At 38.6% G+C, this 18949-nt stretch overlaps 1 long non-coding RNA gene across 3 annotated transcripts in view; it reads right to left on the reverse strand.

The window, feature by feature from the left end:
- Positions 1-18949, reverse strand: part of LOC137861174 (uncharacterized) — a 105594-nt gene that overhangs the window by 57546 nt on the left and 29099 nt on the right. For all 3 annotated transcript variants that reach the window (XR_011099445.1, XR_011099447.1, XR_011099446.1), the window contains exon 2: positions 10693-10824. This is a non-coding gene — a long non-coding RNA (uncharacterized lncRNA). The remainder of the gene's footprint in view (positions 1-10692; positions 10825-18949) is intronic.

Raw genomic sequence — 18949 nt, forward strand, 5'->3', positions numbered from 1 at the left:
CCTATGAACAGTTCCATTGTACCTTTGTACATCACAGAAGCTAGTGGTAGAACAGTATGAAAAAGGTGTTCATTGAAGTAAGGCAGAGCCTTGAAAGACGGTTGCTGTGATGGTTTTAAGGGCTCACAGCTAAGCCCCATGTACCTGTAGCTGAAGGGCAAACAGACATTTCCTCATCCACATACAGGCTTGCTACTGCTATGACTCCTACAGGAAACTGAAAAGTCTTAGACAAAACATAATTAAAACAACAACAAAAAAAACTTGTTTTATTGTTTCATCAGAATATAGCTACCCATCACTTCAAGTTTACTTGAGCTTGAAAGAAAAACATCTTAAACCTCCCCTTATCTGGGAAGAACCTTGTTCCCTACCAGAGATGCTCTATCTTCTCATTTCAGTGTGGTGGGGTCTGCCTTCAGCAGAGCACTGTTCCTACAGACAGCCAGATCATAGCAGAGAAACCGTTTTAGAGAGAAATTCAATTTGGCAGGGAGCTTTATTTTTTAACCAGTCTCTCCTCGGGAGGTTAGGAAACTATGGAATACAGCCAAGAAAGAGAAGGAAACTAGAACTATCCTGAACAGAAGAATGACATTAAAGTTCTCCCAGGTTTCCTACAATAGCTCATTTCCATTAACACAATAAGGCATTCAGACAAAGGCAAGAAGAAGGAACCGATAATTTTTAAGTTGCTGTTGACGTAAAGTCATTGATGTGACTGGAGGCATAAAACTGTAATTCTAGAGACTGTGATAGGAGGACTGATCTTGAAGCTTGCAAACTGCAAGAAATGCTGAATATTTGGTACATGTTTTTAGAAAGTGCACAGTGCCAAAAAAGAAGTATGACTGTATCAAGCACATGATTTTCAGTTACAGAAGCATAAGCTTTGCCAGAAGCCTTTGTTTTACTTACCTTGGGATATGGAATACTTGGGCCTCTCCAGCTACACAATAATGTTACAGCATCAGCAACATTTCTGGACAAGGGAAGGTAATTTTCTCTAGCTAACAAGCTTCCAAATATTTCTTATTTTTATGCTATCAGCCCACCCTACAAACTGCAAGATATTAGGAACTTTCCTCAGTTTTGAAAATCATCACATTGCTCTTTCTCCTTTATTAGGATAGGTGAATTATAGATTTGCCTACATTGTAATAAATCAGATTCAATATTTATCTAGTGCTGCAAAGTGATTTTGAGCACAATTTTATGCTAGTATGCAACGTTTCATCCACGTACGCTCTTTGCCTGCCTTTTCTTTTGCTGCTTAGACTTAAACTGTTGCTGTTGAAACTCTAAACACCTGTTGAAATCCAACAGATTTTGTTTGATTGGTTATGGTCTCTCTTAGTTTAAGGTTCAGGGCTGCTGGTAACTGCAACACTGGACAGTTCCTGGGAACTGCTTCTCAATTAGAGATCTGGTATTCTAGTATCTGGAATTTCAGCTGATTATGACAGTATTTTCAAAAGGTTTCCACATGTACTAAGTAGCTAACATAAGATTGAACAAGCAAGGTTTCAAGTTATCTTACTCTTCTCCACACTTCAGAAGAAAGTGCATGGGCTATGTCAACTGCTTTAATGCAAAAATCATCGCCTTTACAAAGTTCAGGGCAAGTCCTATGGATGATGTAGCTAGTGTCTTAAAATAATAAGTATTTTCCTGTCTTGTTAATACCCATCTTTATTTGTCTTGCATTTCAAAACAGGTTTTGATACGTAAATCAGGGTCTGGCCCCTGATTTCTTTCCACTAATTTTAACAACTGCCAGGTGGATTTACAGTATGTAAAGAAAAACGACTGAATTTAACCACATACAGTTTAATTTTACAATCTCTAAACACTCCTCATTTGCCAAAGCTTCTGTTACACAGTTAAACCGCTCCCAGATGCATAGTGGAGGGGTACCCTTGTTCCTATAAAGACCTGTGTTACATCATCTATGTTACTCAAGGACCTGTGATACCATGTTACATCCTTGCACACTGTGCTCCCACATTGTTCCTCTGTACTCTTGTGCTCCCCGTGGTAAATGTGCAGGTAGTCCCTCCCCCACTACATCTGAAAAGCTGCTTTTCCCATCACTCTGTTTTTAACTTCAGACTTCACTATTTCTGAACCTCATCTGCTGAGAGCATTTAATCAATTTGCCTTTCCTGTTCAGATTTTGGACCTATTGGATACACTAGTCGAAACCAGCCCTTACAATAGTAATAAATATCTGCAAATGTGTCATTTTCTCGGGCAGAGCATACCAGACACGTCCCCCAGGAAGAAGCCATGGTGCATATCCCTGTTTCATGTATACTTGACAGGTTCCTTAGGGCATATTGAGTGGGGCAGCTGGGAGTGTGCCTTTCCCTAATCCATCCACCTTAGCTGGTTTCTCTTCCTATCATCGAACTGACTTATTTTTGGCTGTCAAGAAAAAACTTCGGTAATGTACAGCATGTGTGTTGAGTCACAACATAGTGCAGCTCTGTGATACTGAAGGCTGTCCAGCTGCCAACTCCTGTTGGTGCCTTTGAAAATCTTTTCCAATGAATCTCCTCTTAAGTAATCACTCTGCCAAATATCAGTTGTCTCGAAAAGCTTGGTTTTTAAGAAAAGGTCAAACAAAATTGCAATGAAAACCCTAGGGATACTTGCAAAAGGTCACTTAAGACAAAGGGGATTCCCAGCTGAAGTACAGGTTTCACCACAGTGCAGATATTCCGCAGACTACCTTGTCAGAGAAAAGCTTTAATTCAGAGTCAAAATTGATGCTTATAATTTTGTCTGCACAATCATCCGTACACCCAGTAAATGAAACAGTCACATCCAGCTACATGATTTGCAGACTGTTACCCAGTCGTCCAAATAAAGCACTCTATTCCACAACTGCATTACTTATGATGGCAAATAAAGTTGCAGCATGATGATACTTACAGAACTGTAGTGGCCCATTTATATGAAGCTTTTTAAGAGCTGGCCTCAGGAAATGCATTTTCAGTTCTATGGTTGTTGGGCTGGATGAGCATTTCACAGGGAATAATTTATTTGATTAATTTAGGGCCATTATTGGTTTACAAAATTCCTTTGTGCTGACTTCTCTGACCATTTTGTTTATTATTTGAAGTTACAGAACAGATGGTTTGTTCAAAAATATATTTTCGCCTAATGATTGCTCATAAATTCTCTGTCCTGGATGGAGCTTCGTGCATTTGCTTTGCAGGCTCTGTGAACTGGGTTTTTAACTCATAGAGCATGGCCTGGATTCTTAGCTGACATTTTTCTCTTCTGTGTATGTGTGTGAGCTAACTATTTTCCCAAACTACAGAATGTCTTTAAGGAATTGTCTACTTAAAAAACTCATTAAAGATACGTGTAACATACAATTTCTGAATAGACTAACTAAGGCTACTTTAGACATCTACACACAGATACTTCAGTACTTAATTAGAGCAAAACCAACACACACAGCAGTTGATGAAACAGCAAATGAGACTCAGCAAACATTTAGAAGAAGCAAGTAAATGAAATATAAGATGTCTATGAAGTGAAAAAAAGAGTTTTCTTTGCTTTTCCCAAAAATGTTACTGTTATTGCCAAGAGGGTGGCAGAGCTGGTCCATCAGGACACCACAATTTTAACTGGGCTAATTACTGCTGTCTTAGATGAAGATGACCACTTCAAATGAATCTGTTTAAACATCTGTCTAAACCAGATAAGAATTTGGGCAAACTGGCTGTTGTTTTGGAACCCTATATGAAACTGCTGTAGAAAAACATAGCGAGCATGATTCCTCAGTAGGTCCGTATGCCGAACAAACAACAGCGATCCAATCAGGCTTACATTTTACTGCTAATGATGTGTTTATAGATATTTACCTTTGCAGCAGTATCAGAGACTGTATCTTGAATTGCTATTAATGCCGTTCTACACAGATTAATAAAGAGTGAAGCTATTGAGATGTATGGTTTCCACTCCTTTTTAGCCTAGTGTAACATTGCCATCTACAGGATTTACAGCACAGAAGCTCTGCAGTACTCAAAGACTGATTTTACAAGCAAGGAATAGAAACCACTGAAGTTGAAAATGTAAGTGCCCAAAATTAGCCCTGTTTGATCAGGCTGACGAACTGCTATTTCACAAATTATCCAGTAATAGTATGGCTCACCAACAAAAGCAATATATTAAATCAGCTACTACTGTCTTGCACATTATAAAGCCAAGGGATTTCCTTTAATCTAGTTGAATTATGCACCAGGACAAAAAGAAACATTAAGTACCAGGGGCTCCTGATTTAGTTACTCATCAGAAATTGATGTAAGTTACTTTTTCATACAAAAATTTTATACTCTATTCAGATGATTCAGGGAAGCCTTCCTCAGCATTTGTCTTCTCAGCTTTGAAAACACATTTATGCGAGATGGAGCACTACTCACCACAGTCGGCTGTGGATATCTCTTTGCAAGAACTAAATATACTGTCCAGAGAGATAAAAACACATATGCAAGTGCTTAATTTTAGACAGCTGCTTAAATTTAAGCCAGCTGTTTAACCTCTGTATTTATTTTTTATTTTCTAAATCTCAGCATTCTTTCAAGATGGCACTGAATTATTTAGAGATGTTGGCCTTCTAGAGTTAACTTTCAAGCTGGTTTCGCATTTAGCATTCTGCTAATGAAAAGAAAATGTTTTCAGGACTCAAATGCTACTTTAGGTGAGCAAGCACCCCAAGAAACACCATAAACCGAAGTGATATATCATCAAAGAGCCCTGAATTAGAGCAGCTTCACTCAAATCTCTCTTAGTGTGACAAGGAAGGAAAACAGAATTAAACAGTGATCAATAAGTACTGGGGAAATGCTGGAGAGGTCATAGGAGGCAACTTGAATGAAATAATCTGATTGCAAGTGTGATCTTTGATGTCAGAAAAAGTGGTTATTGACTTTAATTCAAGAAAGACAGAATGCTGCAAGACATTTTCATTTTTGAGAATCAAATAATAAAGTAAATCAGAAGGGAAAAGAATCAGGAGCAATAAAAAAGACAAGGGATCTCAAATTTGAGATGAAAGCTTTCTATGTATGCAGAAAAGTCATAAACTTGAATTTTAATGTACCAAGATGGCTCTCTAGTCATTGAGGAGTGCTAGATTGATTTTTCCTCCCTAATTTATACATAGGGGGAAAAAAATAAAACCACAGCCAGTTGCCAAAATTAAAAATAAATAAATAATTAAATATCCCATTGACCAAAGCTGAACATATTTTCATTTTTCAGTTCAGTGGTCAAAGTAGAAAATCAATTGTGTTCACAATTCTATCTCAACATTCTTAGTCCACAAGACACGTTTCTGGAGCAGAATGGGAAGGTGTAACTTTGCTGCATGCAGAGGAACATCCTGGTTTCAAGTTTCTCTTTTGACAGCTTCACACAGGTCTAGTTGAGACAAACAGATGAGACAAAAAAGCTGATTCATTTCAATTTCAAAACTAGCAGTCTCCCATACTTAAGCATAACAATCCAGCTGCTAGCAGGGGGTTGTCAGCATTAAGATATCAAGACAGTTAAGAGACTTTCCAGATTGAGCTGATGGCAGTTCATACTTGAAGTCAGTCAGCAGTTAGGCTGTGAACCAACAGCATCTGTAACAATGCTGAAGATGTTGCAGAGGGCACAAATTTATATGTTACTCTGCCATTTAGTTTGCCCTGTCTGACCCTACTGTTTCCAGCAGCTGGTAAAACACTGTAGGCTTCCGAGAACAATGCAGTAAAAACTCCTGCCTGATATGGCCAAGAATTGACAGACATGTTTGGAGAACACCCCTCTGCAGGGTGGAGTGCTGGGTGCTACAGCATTGACAAGTTTTGTCATCACAGCAGCTTTGACCATAATATTTTTTTATTACTACTGTCACAAAAAGAAACAAATGGCAAGTCAGAAGTGAATCCTTAGATACTAGTCTAGGTCATGATGTCAAGAGGATCCAGCATTCTTCTTCTTGGTGAGGCTCTACTATTACCAAAATAATGTCAATAATATAATTAACGTCCTGAGACTTCTCATTTAGTCTTTTCAGGACCATTTTATTGCCCTGCCTAAAAGCTCAGGCCCTTATTACCAGGAAAGTTGATAGAAAACAAACTTTAATTTCAGGTTTTTATTGATGAAAATATTTACAATTTACTTGCTGCTTGAGGTTCACCAGTTGCCAAAAAATTGTGAGTGAACTTAATTCTCAGATTATATTTCTTGTGGATGATGTATCTCAGGACTTTTAAATGTTTTGTGGAAGAAAAATAATTTAAAAATTATTATTCCCAATTTTATTTTTTACAATAAGTACCAAAAGCAAAGTACCAAAAGACCATACATTTGCACAGTCAGCACCTCAAAACTCTTTACAGAGATTAAAAAAGGCTGTATTATGACCATAGACATAATATAAAACAGGGGTGAAGTGGAATTCAGAGCTATAAAGAAACAAGGATACCTACACCTTCAGCTCCCTAAGGAAGTTAATAATGTGGAAGGATGGCCAGGGCTGGTGACTGGCACCAGCACAGTGAGGGCTCCCACCCACTGGAAAAAGAGACAAGGGAGAGCGAGTGGATGCAACATTTAAGGAGTTAGGCAGGAGCACACCTCTGCTGCATGTATTTTATAACAACATGCACCAGGAGGGCAGGGCACATCCAGCACCACCTCAGGTGATGTCTTGAAAAATTATGCTGAACCTTGTGTGCCCTGCTTACTGTGCCAGCCTGCCCTCCTCTGTACTCCCAGCAGCTACAGCAGCCCTGCCAACAGCCAGGGAGACACCGGCCTCCTGCTGCCCCGATTTGTTTGGTGAGTTGGATTTATTCATGCAGCCCTTCATGAAGTGCAAGGTCCTAGCACTAAGTACCCATTTACCAGTTCAACCCAGCGCAGAAAGCGGAGCCACTTTCTTTTCACCCGAATCTGGCTTCTCTGACAATTACTCTATTATCTACCGAGCGGATATCCTAAGCTCCTCATTAAAAGCATCCCTTCTGTTGAGGCTGGCTGCCATGATTTAGTATAGACTGGATCTTGTAAAGTCCATGGAGCTCACACAATTCCAGTGAATTAGAGGTGCTGAGATGTCCTTGCCAATCTGCTGCTGCCTCTGCCCTGATCCCAATTCAATGGCTTGTAAGTCACAACGGGGAAGCGGAATAATGATGCTCTGACCAGCATAACCTTGGGCAGTTAGGCTGGAATACGTTAAATTACAGTAGTCGAGGCTGTGATAAATGCCTGTTCTTGAGCAAGCGATGAATAACTCTGCATTACAGTTGTAAAATTATATGATATTTTATGATTTATATTTTACATAAAATACGAACTTCTACTGGGGCTTGTGAGGTAGCGCCTTTGGGGGAAACTTGCAAAGGCTTGGCTAACATTCACACTGCTAATCCCAGAGATGGATTGGGCATCATTAAATAGAATAAAAATGTTGCTGAATAAATAGTTAAGGTTAATGGCTTTCTATGCCAAAGAGAAAATAAGTTATTCCAGCGTGTTGTATTAGCCATACCTTAGAATTGTTAAATAAAATAAGTGACTCAAAAAAATGGTCTAGGAAAATGAGATAGTATCTAACAGCATTTGGAAAAAGAGCAAGAGGCTAATTAGAGAGAAAAAAAATATATATATTTAAAACATGATTGGTCTTATTGGGATCAAAGACACCTTCAGATGATGAGCAAAAGGGCAGTCCTAAACAGAAACCCTAGGGAGCCAAACGCAGTGAGCCAAAGGAAACCTTTCGTTCAGTGCCTGTGGGGAACAGAACCTGCTTCGTAACAGATGGTCCCTGTCTGCCTTCTGACATCTTTAGCAGTTTTAATCTGAGGCACGTCTGTGCTCAGCTTCCTTTTATTCTCTGCCTTCTCTAACAACATGACCACATGTAAGCAGCTTTCTTTGCAATAAAGGTTCAGCCAGACAGACCTCCAGGTACACTTTTGTAACCAGCATGCAAAACTCTACCCTGGCATGGTTAAGACTTTGATTTACACCTACTCAGAGACGTTACAGTTTGATAAAAACAATGACAATTAATTCTCATGTAGCCTGAGTTTGGGTATTCATGGTTCCTACATGGTTCTGCCTTATCATGAATGAAGAAGTAGTCGTCTTATCACAGAAGAAAACACCTGCAGCAGATAGGACAGTGGGGAGAGAAGGAGCAAGTTTGACTACAGACCTCGTATACTGCAGTCTAAAAGAAAGTACTTTCTTCATTTTGGGTGGCTTTTTTTTTTTTTTTTCTAGGATAGTGATATGTTTTGCAACCGTGCTGTTTTCTGTCTAATCAATGTCAGCTCCCTGCAAATGTCTGTTCCCTCAGCAGCCTTCAAGGTGGGCAGTTACACAATTTCACATGTAGGAAGTGCGATTCAAGAGACAAAAAAAGAGCCATTGTTTCTCTGTGCCAGACAAGAGGAGCTATACTCAGGCCTCATCAGGTCTTCTTAAGGAAAGTTTTCAAAGTTTTCAGTCTAACTCATCTATTTCACAACACAGCATCATTTACACTGGCAGAGCCAACAGGCTGAGTGACTTGTCTCTGGAACTACGTGCCAGATGTCAGAGCCCACCTGTATTCTCTTGCTCTGCTGCAAATTGCAATCAATTAGAAATTATTCCGATGTCCTATTTCATCTTAACTAGCTCTGAGGCAGGAAAGTTTAAATATGAAGTTTAACTAACTAGCTCCTACCTCCCTCTTGTGTGATGAGGTTCAAATGTGTGGTTTATGAAAGTTCTTAATATTGTGTTGTAGCTAACTCATATTAAACAATATATCAAAGATTCTCATACTTTAATCTCTGAAGGCTAATAAACAACTCCCTTTCTGAATTAGAGAGACCACGGAAAACCAAACTGTTCAAGGGCCTCATTAATCCCTGCTGTAACTTGACGCACTTCACGTTATATCAAGAAATACATCTGACCTCCTATGACATTATCCAATACCAAAGTGACTGTGAAGGATCAGCCTTGTTGTGCCAGCCATTTATGTTACGCTGTGAAAAGCCCTGCAATTTCCCCGTGTCCTCATCTCAACAGAGTGACAATGTCAAGGGCTAAATTTCCAATATGCCAGAGCTCCAAGTTGACCAGCTCTTTAATATAATATGCATGAAGGTCAGACGTAGCTGTCACCTCAGATGTGTATTTTGCACAGAGTTATTTTCTTAGCCAAGAAGAAATTCACTAGAGTACGTTACTAAACTGAGAAAAATAACGGGAGAGAATGGGAAGAGGCCATGTAAAAAATGAGACAATCAGGCCCGAAGCCCCAGTTCATTTTGATTGCATTGGCATGCTTGATCCAACTTTTACAACAGAGAAGTATTTTTCCTGTTTGAATTGCATTAAGGAGTGGAATTAGCTTTATAAATATAAATCAGTTAAGCATAATGCAATATTTATGCCATGGTATCTGATTTTTTCCCCTTTAGGATTCCATTTAAAAGGGAAATAACAAGAAAACTTAGCACTCTTAGAAAGAGAGTGGGCTTACAATTTATGCTAATTAATTTTCATATTGACACAAAATGAAACCCCTCATTTTATTTGATTGCAGTAAGGAGAAAAAAATAAAAAGATTAAGCCAAATAGATTTATTTTCTGCAAGTGGTAATGTTGTAAGAGAAATTTCTTTTTTTTTTTTTTTTTACCAGACATGTTAACTCTCATTTACTCACTCTTCCACTGCCCAGCATGCAGACCACTGTGCCAAAACCAGTCCCAATTCCCTGTCCCAATTCCCCAGACACAAAGGCAAAGGTATAAACAAGAAAAATAGTTCAATTTATTTGAAGCCATGAAAAGCTCCTATCAAGATCAAGAATCTATTATTCTAGCCACTATATAAGAGGAACCCATCCCTGAACTCAAAAGAGGTTCAGAATTTTCCATTAAATCAAATAAAACCATTCAAAATTAGAAGAAAAAACTTACTGTTAATTAAGGTAGAAAAAATAATTCTGTTAATAGAAAAGCTATTTGGAATTTGGGGAAAAAGAAATCCTACCAGTTGGCTAATTCCATATACATTCATTGAAGAATCTGTACCAAATTTACAATTGTTCTAACTCCGTGGGTTCCACTGACGCTATGTCAAGAACAAAACCCTAGTCCACTGAGGTCCATTTTCCATTAGAATTATTGATCAAGCATCTGCAAACTTGACCTGAAATTTTCTTCCAACTTCAGCTGAATCAAATTCTTTTTGGTGTTCAGGTGGATTCATTTTTCTCTTCCCATTTCCCACTCATATGTCCCATCTCATTTGGGCAATAGGGAAATGTTCTGTACTGCTAGGAGTGCATGCAGTGTTATGCCTTTGATTATTTTAGAGAGACGGAAAACATCTGGGGAGCAGTAACTCCACTTCACTGACCAACTCAGGCTCTGTCAACTTTGTCCCTTTCTTCAAAATATTTACTCTTCTTTACTATAGTTTAATTATTCAGTCAGTTTTTTTATACTGTTAATAGAATTTGCCCATCATATTGATTAGCTGGCTTAGTTCAGCTGGATTCACAGCATAAATAAGATTTCTTTGCAATTTAAAAATCCCGTTGCTCTAGTGACTAGATTTCTTTTTTTTTTTTTCCCACTAATTTTAATAGAAATAGCAGCACTAATTACCTGCCCTTATGTCAATGTTCCCTCAGCAGCATCCTCCAGTATTGAATTGCTGGTTCCCTTATTGTTGCTGTCATTAGCACTGGAGTAGTCTTATAGGGAAAATTTCATTCAGCCAGCCTGAGGTTCTTACTTCTGTAACAGAAAAAGAATAATTTCTCAGAATCAGGATGTTGTCTATCCTTAATGAGACAGAGCATGATTAGAAATGGAGATATTTTCAATTTCCCATCCACTCTCATTTTAATTTCACTAAAGCAAATGTAGGCTTGTCCTGAGATGCATGTTGTGCCTGTTCACAAAAAAATGCTAATTCTTTATCTCAGGTTTGCAGCTTTCTCAGACATCATAAAATACTAATTCAGTTTTCCTTATTTTAATGGGTTTTCCCACTAGTTTTCAAGCAGACATGGAAGCTAGATTTATTCATGTCTAGCAATACTGTGATGTTACAGTCCTCAGCTAAACAAAGATACCAACAATATTGTCAAAAAGAAAAAAATAATGTTATGATTTACACTATGATAGAAAAAAAAATAAACTAAGATCAATCTCCCTCATCTCACTCTAAGAGATTTTTTTATTATTATTTTTTTAATTTACTGGAATACCTGTTTAACAATTTAATTTGTTTGAGATAACAGTAAGAAAGCAACTCTACTCCACTGCTTTTCTATTCTAAATATTTGCCTTAGTCACTGTGTTTTTCTTTGTATCTTCCCCATTAGTTAAGTCACCAAGGATATTTACAGATATTTGACTTTGCTATTCCTTACACAATCTTATTTTTAAAATAGTAGGGAGATGAATTGGGGCAGGAAGGCTATGGAATATATTTGGCACTAATTTGTTACTAAGAAGGGTATTTTCAGAAGGTTTAGTAGACAAAGGAAAAGCCCAAGTCTTCCTCCAGGGAAAGGTGACATACCAAAGGTGATATGAAGGACAGATGTGTAAGGAGGTGAAAAGCAAGCTAATCGTTGACAGATGAGGATGACAACTTCAGATGGCAGAAAACAACACAAATTCTGCTTCATATATCAGTAGCATTTGTCCAGAAAGACAGCCTGACCAAATTGAAGTACCTTTGAGCTTTTGTGGGGGACCGAAACCTCATTTAAACCCAAGCAGATGTGTGCTACGGGTTTCCAGGACTTTCTCCTAGCTGCCACGTAAAGCCCATACTGGGAGGCTAACTTTGTGCTCTTCACTGGCCAAACAGACGAAGTCTTGCATGGTTTGAAATCTTACCAGAGGTAGAGAGAGACTGGTGTACGATCAGAGAGCTGCTTAAACCCCAGCAAGGATTCCTTGCTGGTCAGCATGCAGGTAAACATATTCCTGTGCATGTGTACACAGGATTCAAGAATAGCCCCAAATTTCTTCTGAATTGCCAATTACCACCCTGTTAAGAATGCCGTATAAAGAGTGTCTATAAAGCACGCCCTAGGTTTGTCAGCATGGGAGCAACAGGGTTAATCTGAATGAATTTCTGATGTGGTTTAGTTAAATTGCATTAAGCCATTATTTAGACATTTGTATTCTGAATTAAAAACGCCTTGATTCAATTTTCTTTACCTGACTTCCAAAGCAATTTAAGTTAAAATCGAATCAAAGACATTTTATTTCTGAATATGAGCATGTACACAGAATTAACACAGCTTAACCAGATTTCCTTACGTGTAACTGAGGCAGAGAAGGAATCCTTGACAAGTGCCACAGCCTTCAAAAGGAATCAACACAACTCTAACAACACTCCAATGTCTTCAAAGAGTTAAAAATCTGTCCTGAGCATTTCGGGTGGGACAGAAGGGAAGTGGCAATGTATGTGCCTCATGCAATAACATTATATAATGCCATCCAGCACCAGAGGCAGACATTGGACTATTTAGACTCCATCCCATATGGCAAGACAAATGCTCTCCCAGTTTATTATTAATAGCGCTGTGACAACACTGTGACTCAGCACCAGAAATCATTATTTTAAATATCTTCTACCAGAACTGCCTTGGCAGGAGCTTTCTTCCACAGAAGGTACTGACTAAAACCTTCCACCCAGCACTGAGATTAGCACAGTGATGGAACAACCTGGTGATCCACTTCCACATTAAAATAAATGTGTGTCCTAACCTTCAAGGAGCTGGTATAGCATTTTGAATTATAGATCAAGGAGAAAAATTTAATGGATAAATGTTAAAATCATTAAAGTAGCTTTTCACTGCAAATAAAAAGTGAATGACTCATCCCAAGCCAGCTATCAGATGTATCAGTTTAGGTTTTTCCTCCCAAAGTATGCATAAATCTCTTCAGTCGCGTCTCTTGTCATCTTCTTGTCAAAAGAAATTTCGCATCACTTCCCCCCATCATTACTCCCCCTGGCTTCTGAAAACATTCTGCTTTAAAATTTTATCACAGAGGGTTTTTTTCCTTCTAGGTTTCATGGAGCGTTATGCTGTGAAATGCACAGAATAAGAAGATCCTATCAAAGAAAAAAAAAAAAAAAAAAAAAAAAGATAGAAAGAAAAAAACAGGGGCCTTAATACAGTTAGTAAAAAAAAAAATACTAAAATTCATAGAATGACTGAACAACCTTGATATTTTTCCCTCTCTGAATCTACATTCATTTTCTTTCCCAAGTCCAACTGAAGCTGCAGTTTGATGGGCATTTTCCCTCATTAGAGTGCATGTGACGCTCCTGGAGAAGCAAATAGATGGAGCTGTCACCCAGGCAGACTCCCAGTGACTGCTTCCTCGTGACATCCCTTCCCCAGCCACGAACACCTCCTTCATTAGTTCACAACAAGTACGGCTTGTATCTAAAGACTGTCAAAAAGGGAAAAAAAAAAAAAAAAAAAAGCCAAGAGACAGGTAGTTTCAGCTACTTTCTGTGTGTTTCCCCACCTGATGTTTTGCATCTGCTAACGCACACCTTTCTGCAGTAAGCAGGTCGGTGGGGAGATGAAGAGTAACTCCCCTTATTAAATACACATTACCAGGAGCTGACAGCACAGAGAGGATCCTCTGCATTTATTACAGCAGGCACGTGATGCATGCATAAAGCATGTAAATGCAACCAACAGCTTCTCTCCTCTACCTCTGGCTGCTAAATTTCATTGGAAGATCACTTCCAACCTCAGATACAGTCACACGAATTCCAGCAGATTGGACATACTCTCTTCATACATCTGCATCCATATGTAAGGAGCCAGGACTTTTACTAAGTGACAGAGATGCAATGAGCATCTTCTGCTGTATTTCAGCAGAAATTGAGTTTAAGGCATGAGGCCATGGGTAAGATATTGCCTGCCATCTGCAATTTTTAGACAATATTATTTGGTACAAGGCACAAAAAATAGCAAAAGTATAACCTCTTTGTTCATAATTGTATCGTAATATCTATATAAAGACAATGACAAATTAATGTCCATCTAATATTTTTAATTCTTCTTATTGCGACTTCAATGATCGCCTTCTGATACTGTTTTCTGGGATTATCAGTATTTTTGTTTAAAGAAAATTGACATGAAAATTGCCTACCACATGACAACCATCTGAGGCTTACATATGGGTTGCTGCCCTGCACCACCACACAGCCCCTTCCCATAGGGCAGGATAGCTATGGGCTGGTTATAACAGTGGCAGTTTACTGTCCTCTTTGGAAGTAACTGTTAAAAGAGGATTAGACAAACTTTGCTTTTGGATTTCACAGATACTTGTGGACAAAAGCAGCAATGAGCTCAGCTCTCTTGAGCTCCCTCCAGGTCTTGGAAGGACCCTTCTGTGCCTCATTTTTCATGCCTCTGCCCCTCTCTGGTGCCTTTTCCTGCTCCTCATTCTCTCTCCTTGGGATTTTCAACCCTATGTCAAATGCCATTACAAAAATAACATTAGTTCCTACCTTCATATCCTCATTAGCTCTATTCACCCTCTTCGCCTGCAGTCATATCCCACCCTCATCCCAGGGTGTTATCTAAGCTCAGTCCCTGCCTCAGCCCTCTGGGTTTCAGCGAGATGACTTCTTCCCACAGCCTGTGGGCTGGGAGGAGGCTCAGAGGAATCCCATTCTGATTGCATTTTGTAAACGCAGCCCTGGAGGCTTCATTACTTTTCTATTGTTCATGAAGTTTTTGTGACACTGATTTTGAGACAATTTCAGGAGTGGGCGTATTGTACATCACATTCAGCACACAAGAGCTTCTGGCTGTAGCCCAGCAGAAACCTCCTACATCTCACAGGTGGCCTGTGAGCTGCAGATGGAGAACTTCTTTGTAACAAACTTAAAAAAAAATCATGCAGCCTTATTCATACTTTAATTACACTTGATTTTCACCGCTTCCTCATATTCTCTGCCTTTCTGAATGCTGCAGAATTGCATTCAAATTTAGAAAAGGTTTTCAAAAATAACAAGCCTTCTCACCTTCTAACTTTCTTCTCTTCGTTACCGAACTATTGGTTTCATTATCTTCTGTCTTTCCCACTCTCCTTAGTGTTGTTTCAGAGAAACCCAGCGCATGGCTGGCAACAGGCACATGAACTAAGTATTGCTGGGAAGGGGCTCCTTCAAAGAGAAGCATAGCTCACCAGTGACAGACCAGAAGAGCAGGGGAAAAGGGATGAATGAAGATGTGTATCTTCAACAGCTTAATCAAACATAATTTCAGGAACTTTCACAATATAATTGTGTGACTTTCACAAGCTACTAAGCTGCCAGTTTTCCCTGTCCAGGTTGAGCATTAAAAGCTGTGTCCAGCTAAGGAACACTTCTACGACAAGAAGTCCCCATGCAATATCAGTTTTAAGCTTTTCCACACCAATGGGCTGTTCTGCCAGACTCTTGCTTCCAATTACTGAATTAAAAGTAAGAGCTGCTGAAAAGCACAAATCTGTTGTCTAGCAAGCCCTGATATCACTGTCTGTGACACCAATTAAAAAATAAAATATATTCCACACCGCACCAGGGAGGAGTATGACTGAGGTTCACAAAATCATGTCTGCAATTGCCCATGTGAACGCAGAACTGTTGTTCACCAGACCCTGCAATACAAGAACGAGAAGCACTCAAACTATCACGATACACAGATAAAAGTAGGTACTTTTTTACAAGGCTGGGAGTGATCTACTGGACTCTGTTGACATGAGCTTATTGAAGCAGAAAGCATCAGCAGGTTTAAAAATGGTTTAGGTAAGTTCATGGACAAGTCCAAAAACATATACTAAAAGAGTGTCCTTAATCCCTCAAGCATAGAAGTCGAGGACATACAAGTAATGGCTTTTGTTGCCTTCTCTGCAGCTGGACTCCAAGCTCCAGCAACCCCCAGGATACACGACCCTGCAGGCACCAGGGCTCTTACTGGGCAGTTCAATATCGAAGACAGATGGAGAGTCTGGAGGGAGACAGGAGAATTTCTTCTGTCCAAGTAAAGCTGGAATGATGGTCTAAATACTCTAAGAACAGCTATTTCCCCTCCTTCACAGCCAGCCTACAACTCAGAAATGAGAGAATTATTACAACGAAGAACTTTGTTCTGACATAGTTTACTGCAGCTCTGCAACTCAGCAAGGCACCAAGAGTCGAGGCAAGCATGGAGGCTTTGAGCTGTGACCCCACAGCTTTCCGCTCGTCACTCGTCACCACACTGCGGGCAACAGCGATACTACTGCTGTGCTCAGAGGTTATGAGCCCTGGTCCTCTTAATTCTCTGATGTAAATCAGAAATAACTTCCATTATAGACAATGGACTTAAAGAGTGATGAGAGTAGAATCAGGCCTGTAATGTTTATTTTTAAAAGTTGGAGAAGTTTATCATGAAGAGCTGTCTTTCCCCAGATAACCCCTGCTGAAGCTGGAGGTGATTTACTCTTACCCATTAAGAATATTTCTCTGATGCATTACTTACCGTGACACATTCTGGCTATTAAGTTACAGTGTGCCTAGAGGACAGGGTCTCAAGACTTACCTATCCATTTCTTAAGCTCTGCTTTTCCTAGTAAAAAATGCAATAGCCTTTTCTCTTTCCAGCATAAACTAACTATTTTATATAATAAAAAGCCCCTATATATATATAGACATATATAAATGTTTATTTATTTATTTACCCTTGGCTATCTCATTTGCAACAAGGACTGCTCCCAGCCAAAATTAAAGGTAAGAGAAGGACAGTTATCTTTAAAGTGATTTTTCAAATTTGCTTATAATCAACTGGCAGCTTTGTTATCTTAAACAAAGTAAAAATGAGAATAAAACTTTATTTCAAGTTCTATTGCTTTTGTTCATTTTCATCAGAATCAAGTATTTAAACACTAGCAAGGATGTAAAACAGCAAAAATTGAATGTATGACAGATCAAACAATGTAGTCATTGCAATTATTTTATAATTAAGCCCTGATGGGACAGTATTTAGAAAGAGTCAATCTATCAGGTTGAAATCCAACTCCTTAACCACATACATGTAGTCGGATTTGCAAATGTCCAGCTTTTGCTGTTGCTAAAGGAGAAATCAAGTGAGAATAGGATGCAGAAATATTATATTCCTGTACCTTGGACATTTCTCCTCAGTGATAGCGTATTCCCCAGGAGCCTAGAGAAACAGATACGTGGCTAGCAGAAAGATGACAGTACACAGGTGTTTGTTTCTTTGGTTTCAAAGTCAAATAGAATTCTAAGACTATTCACAAGTGTACCACTTACTAGCTTCTACTACACCAGTACTTGCATAATTAATGATTATGCTTTCTTCAAAATTAATTCCATGTTGAGTAGGTAACAAGGAAAACATAGAGCATGTTCTGTGGTTTCCACCATGAAATAAAAATAATAACATGGTCATTTAACCCAGCCCCTTCCCATGCAGCTATAACCTCATTAAGCAGCTATTGCAAGCTGGCTAGTTAAGTTTTGAATTGTCATTGTGTTCATATTAATTGAGATGTTGTAAATTTGCTGACTGGTCCAAGCGTTCCTCACTGTTAACAAATACAAAATTTTATCAAATTCATCTTCCATTAGGGCTAAAGCAAAAATACGTAAGTAAAGATCTAGAAGTTACTGTCAGCTATCATTGAGATAAAATGGTGCCAAATAAAGTGCAAAACAAAACACACAATGGTAATAACACAGGCTATATCTTCAAAGAAATTTTGTAGCTGGAGCTCACAATATGAGGAGTTTTAAGGACCCACTTTTTTTATATGTTGGATACATCATCTTAAATGAAAAATCCCATCCATTCTGACTTGATTGTGATTTTTTATTTTTTTTTTTATACTTACATTACAGGAAAATAAATTTAAACTGTGTAGAGATGTGAACCTTTGACTCACCAGGTTCTCCACGCAGGTATACATAGAATTAATTCATTTTCCATCCTTCTTGTATATATGAAATAATTGAAACAGTGACAACCTCAGTAAACTGACTTGGTTTTGAAGAGTTTAGTTATAATTTCAGTTACATGCAGAGCTCATCTGGGCCCTCTGTACAGCGAAAATTCCCTTATAGTGCAAAAACATGGCTAAAATTATATTCAATTCAATTCTAATTTGTCTCGCCACACAAAAATAGTATGCAGCACAATTAATATGCATAAAACATAAACCCATTAATGGACTGCATTTAGGTGAGCTAAAGGAAGTGAACCAAGATCATCTTAAATCTTCTTATGTGCTTTTTGCTGATGCCATGACAGCTAGGAATTAAACATGCAAGGAACTTTTATTGAACTGTCCAGATCCTGTTTATATTCAATCAAAGTAGCCCACTTTATCATGCTGCTCTTGACACTGCTGAAAAATAGATAACAGCTAAATCAGAGATTGTCAAACTGAAGTAAGTGTCAGGAATTAAATGGTATTGCTGAATAAAAGCTATAATTGAAATGCACAAAAAAAACTCTAAAACAATGCTGGAAACTTTAGATGACATTGCAGAGACATCAAAAGTCCCTGATATAGCAATAGAATTGAGCAGATTGTTTGGGCAAAATGTCATCTTTCAAGCTTTCTTGTGCCTTATTACACAGACATCATCTGGGACTCTGCAGAGTACTGAATTACTATTTACAGCATTTCGACCTTGAACATCATAGTTGAATTAATACAGTCCATTCAGTGGAACAGACAGATAGTTATGGGGTCAATGAAAACTTAGAGCAGATTTCTGTATTCAAAGAGGAAAAAAATAAAACAGTGCTTAGTATAGATCCTAAAAGGAGGCAACTGTTCACAAAACACCTAGATTAACAGAGGGCAGTCCTTTCTACAT

Source organism: Anas acuta, chromosome 9 (genome assembly GCF_963932015.1).
Source record: "Anas acuta chromosome 9, bAnaAcu1.1, whole genome shotgun sequence".
Lineage (NCBI taxonomy): Eukaryota > Metazoa > Chordata > Aves > Anseriformes > Anatidae > Anas > Anas acuta.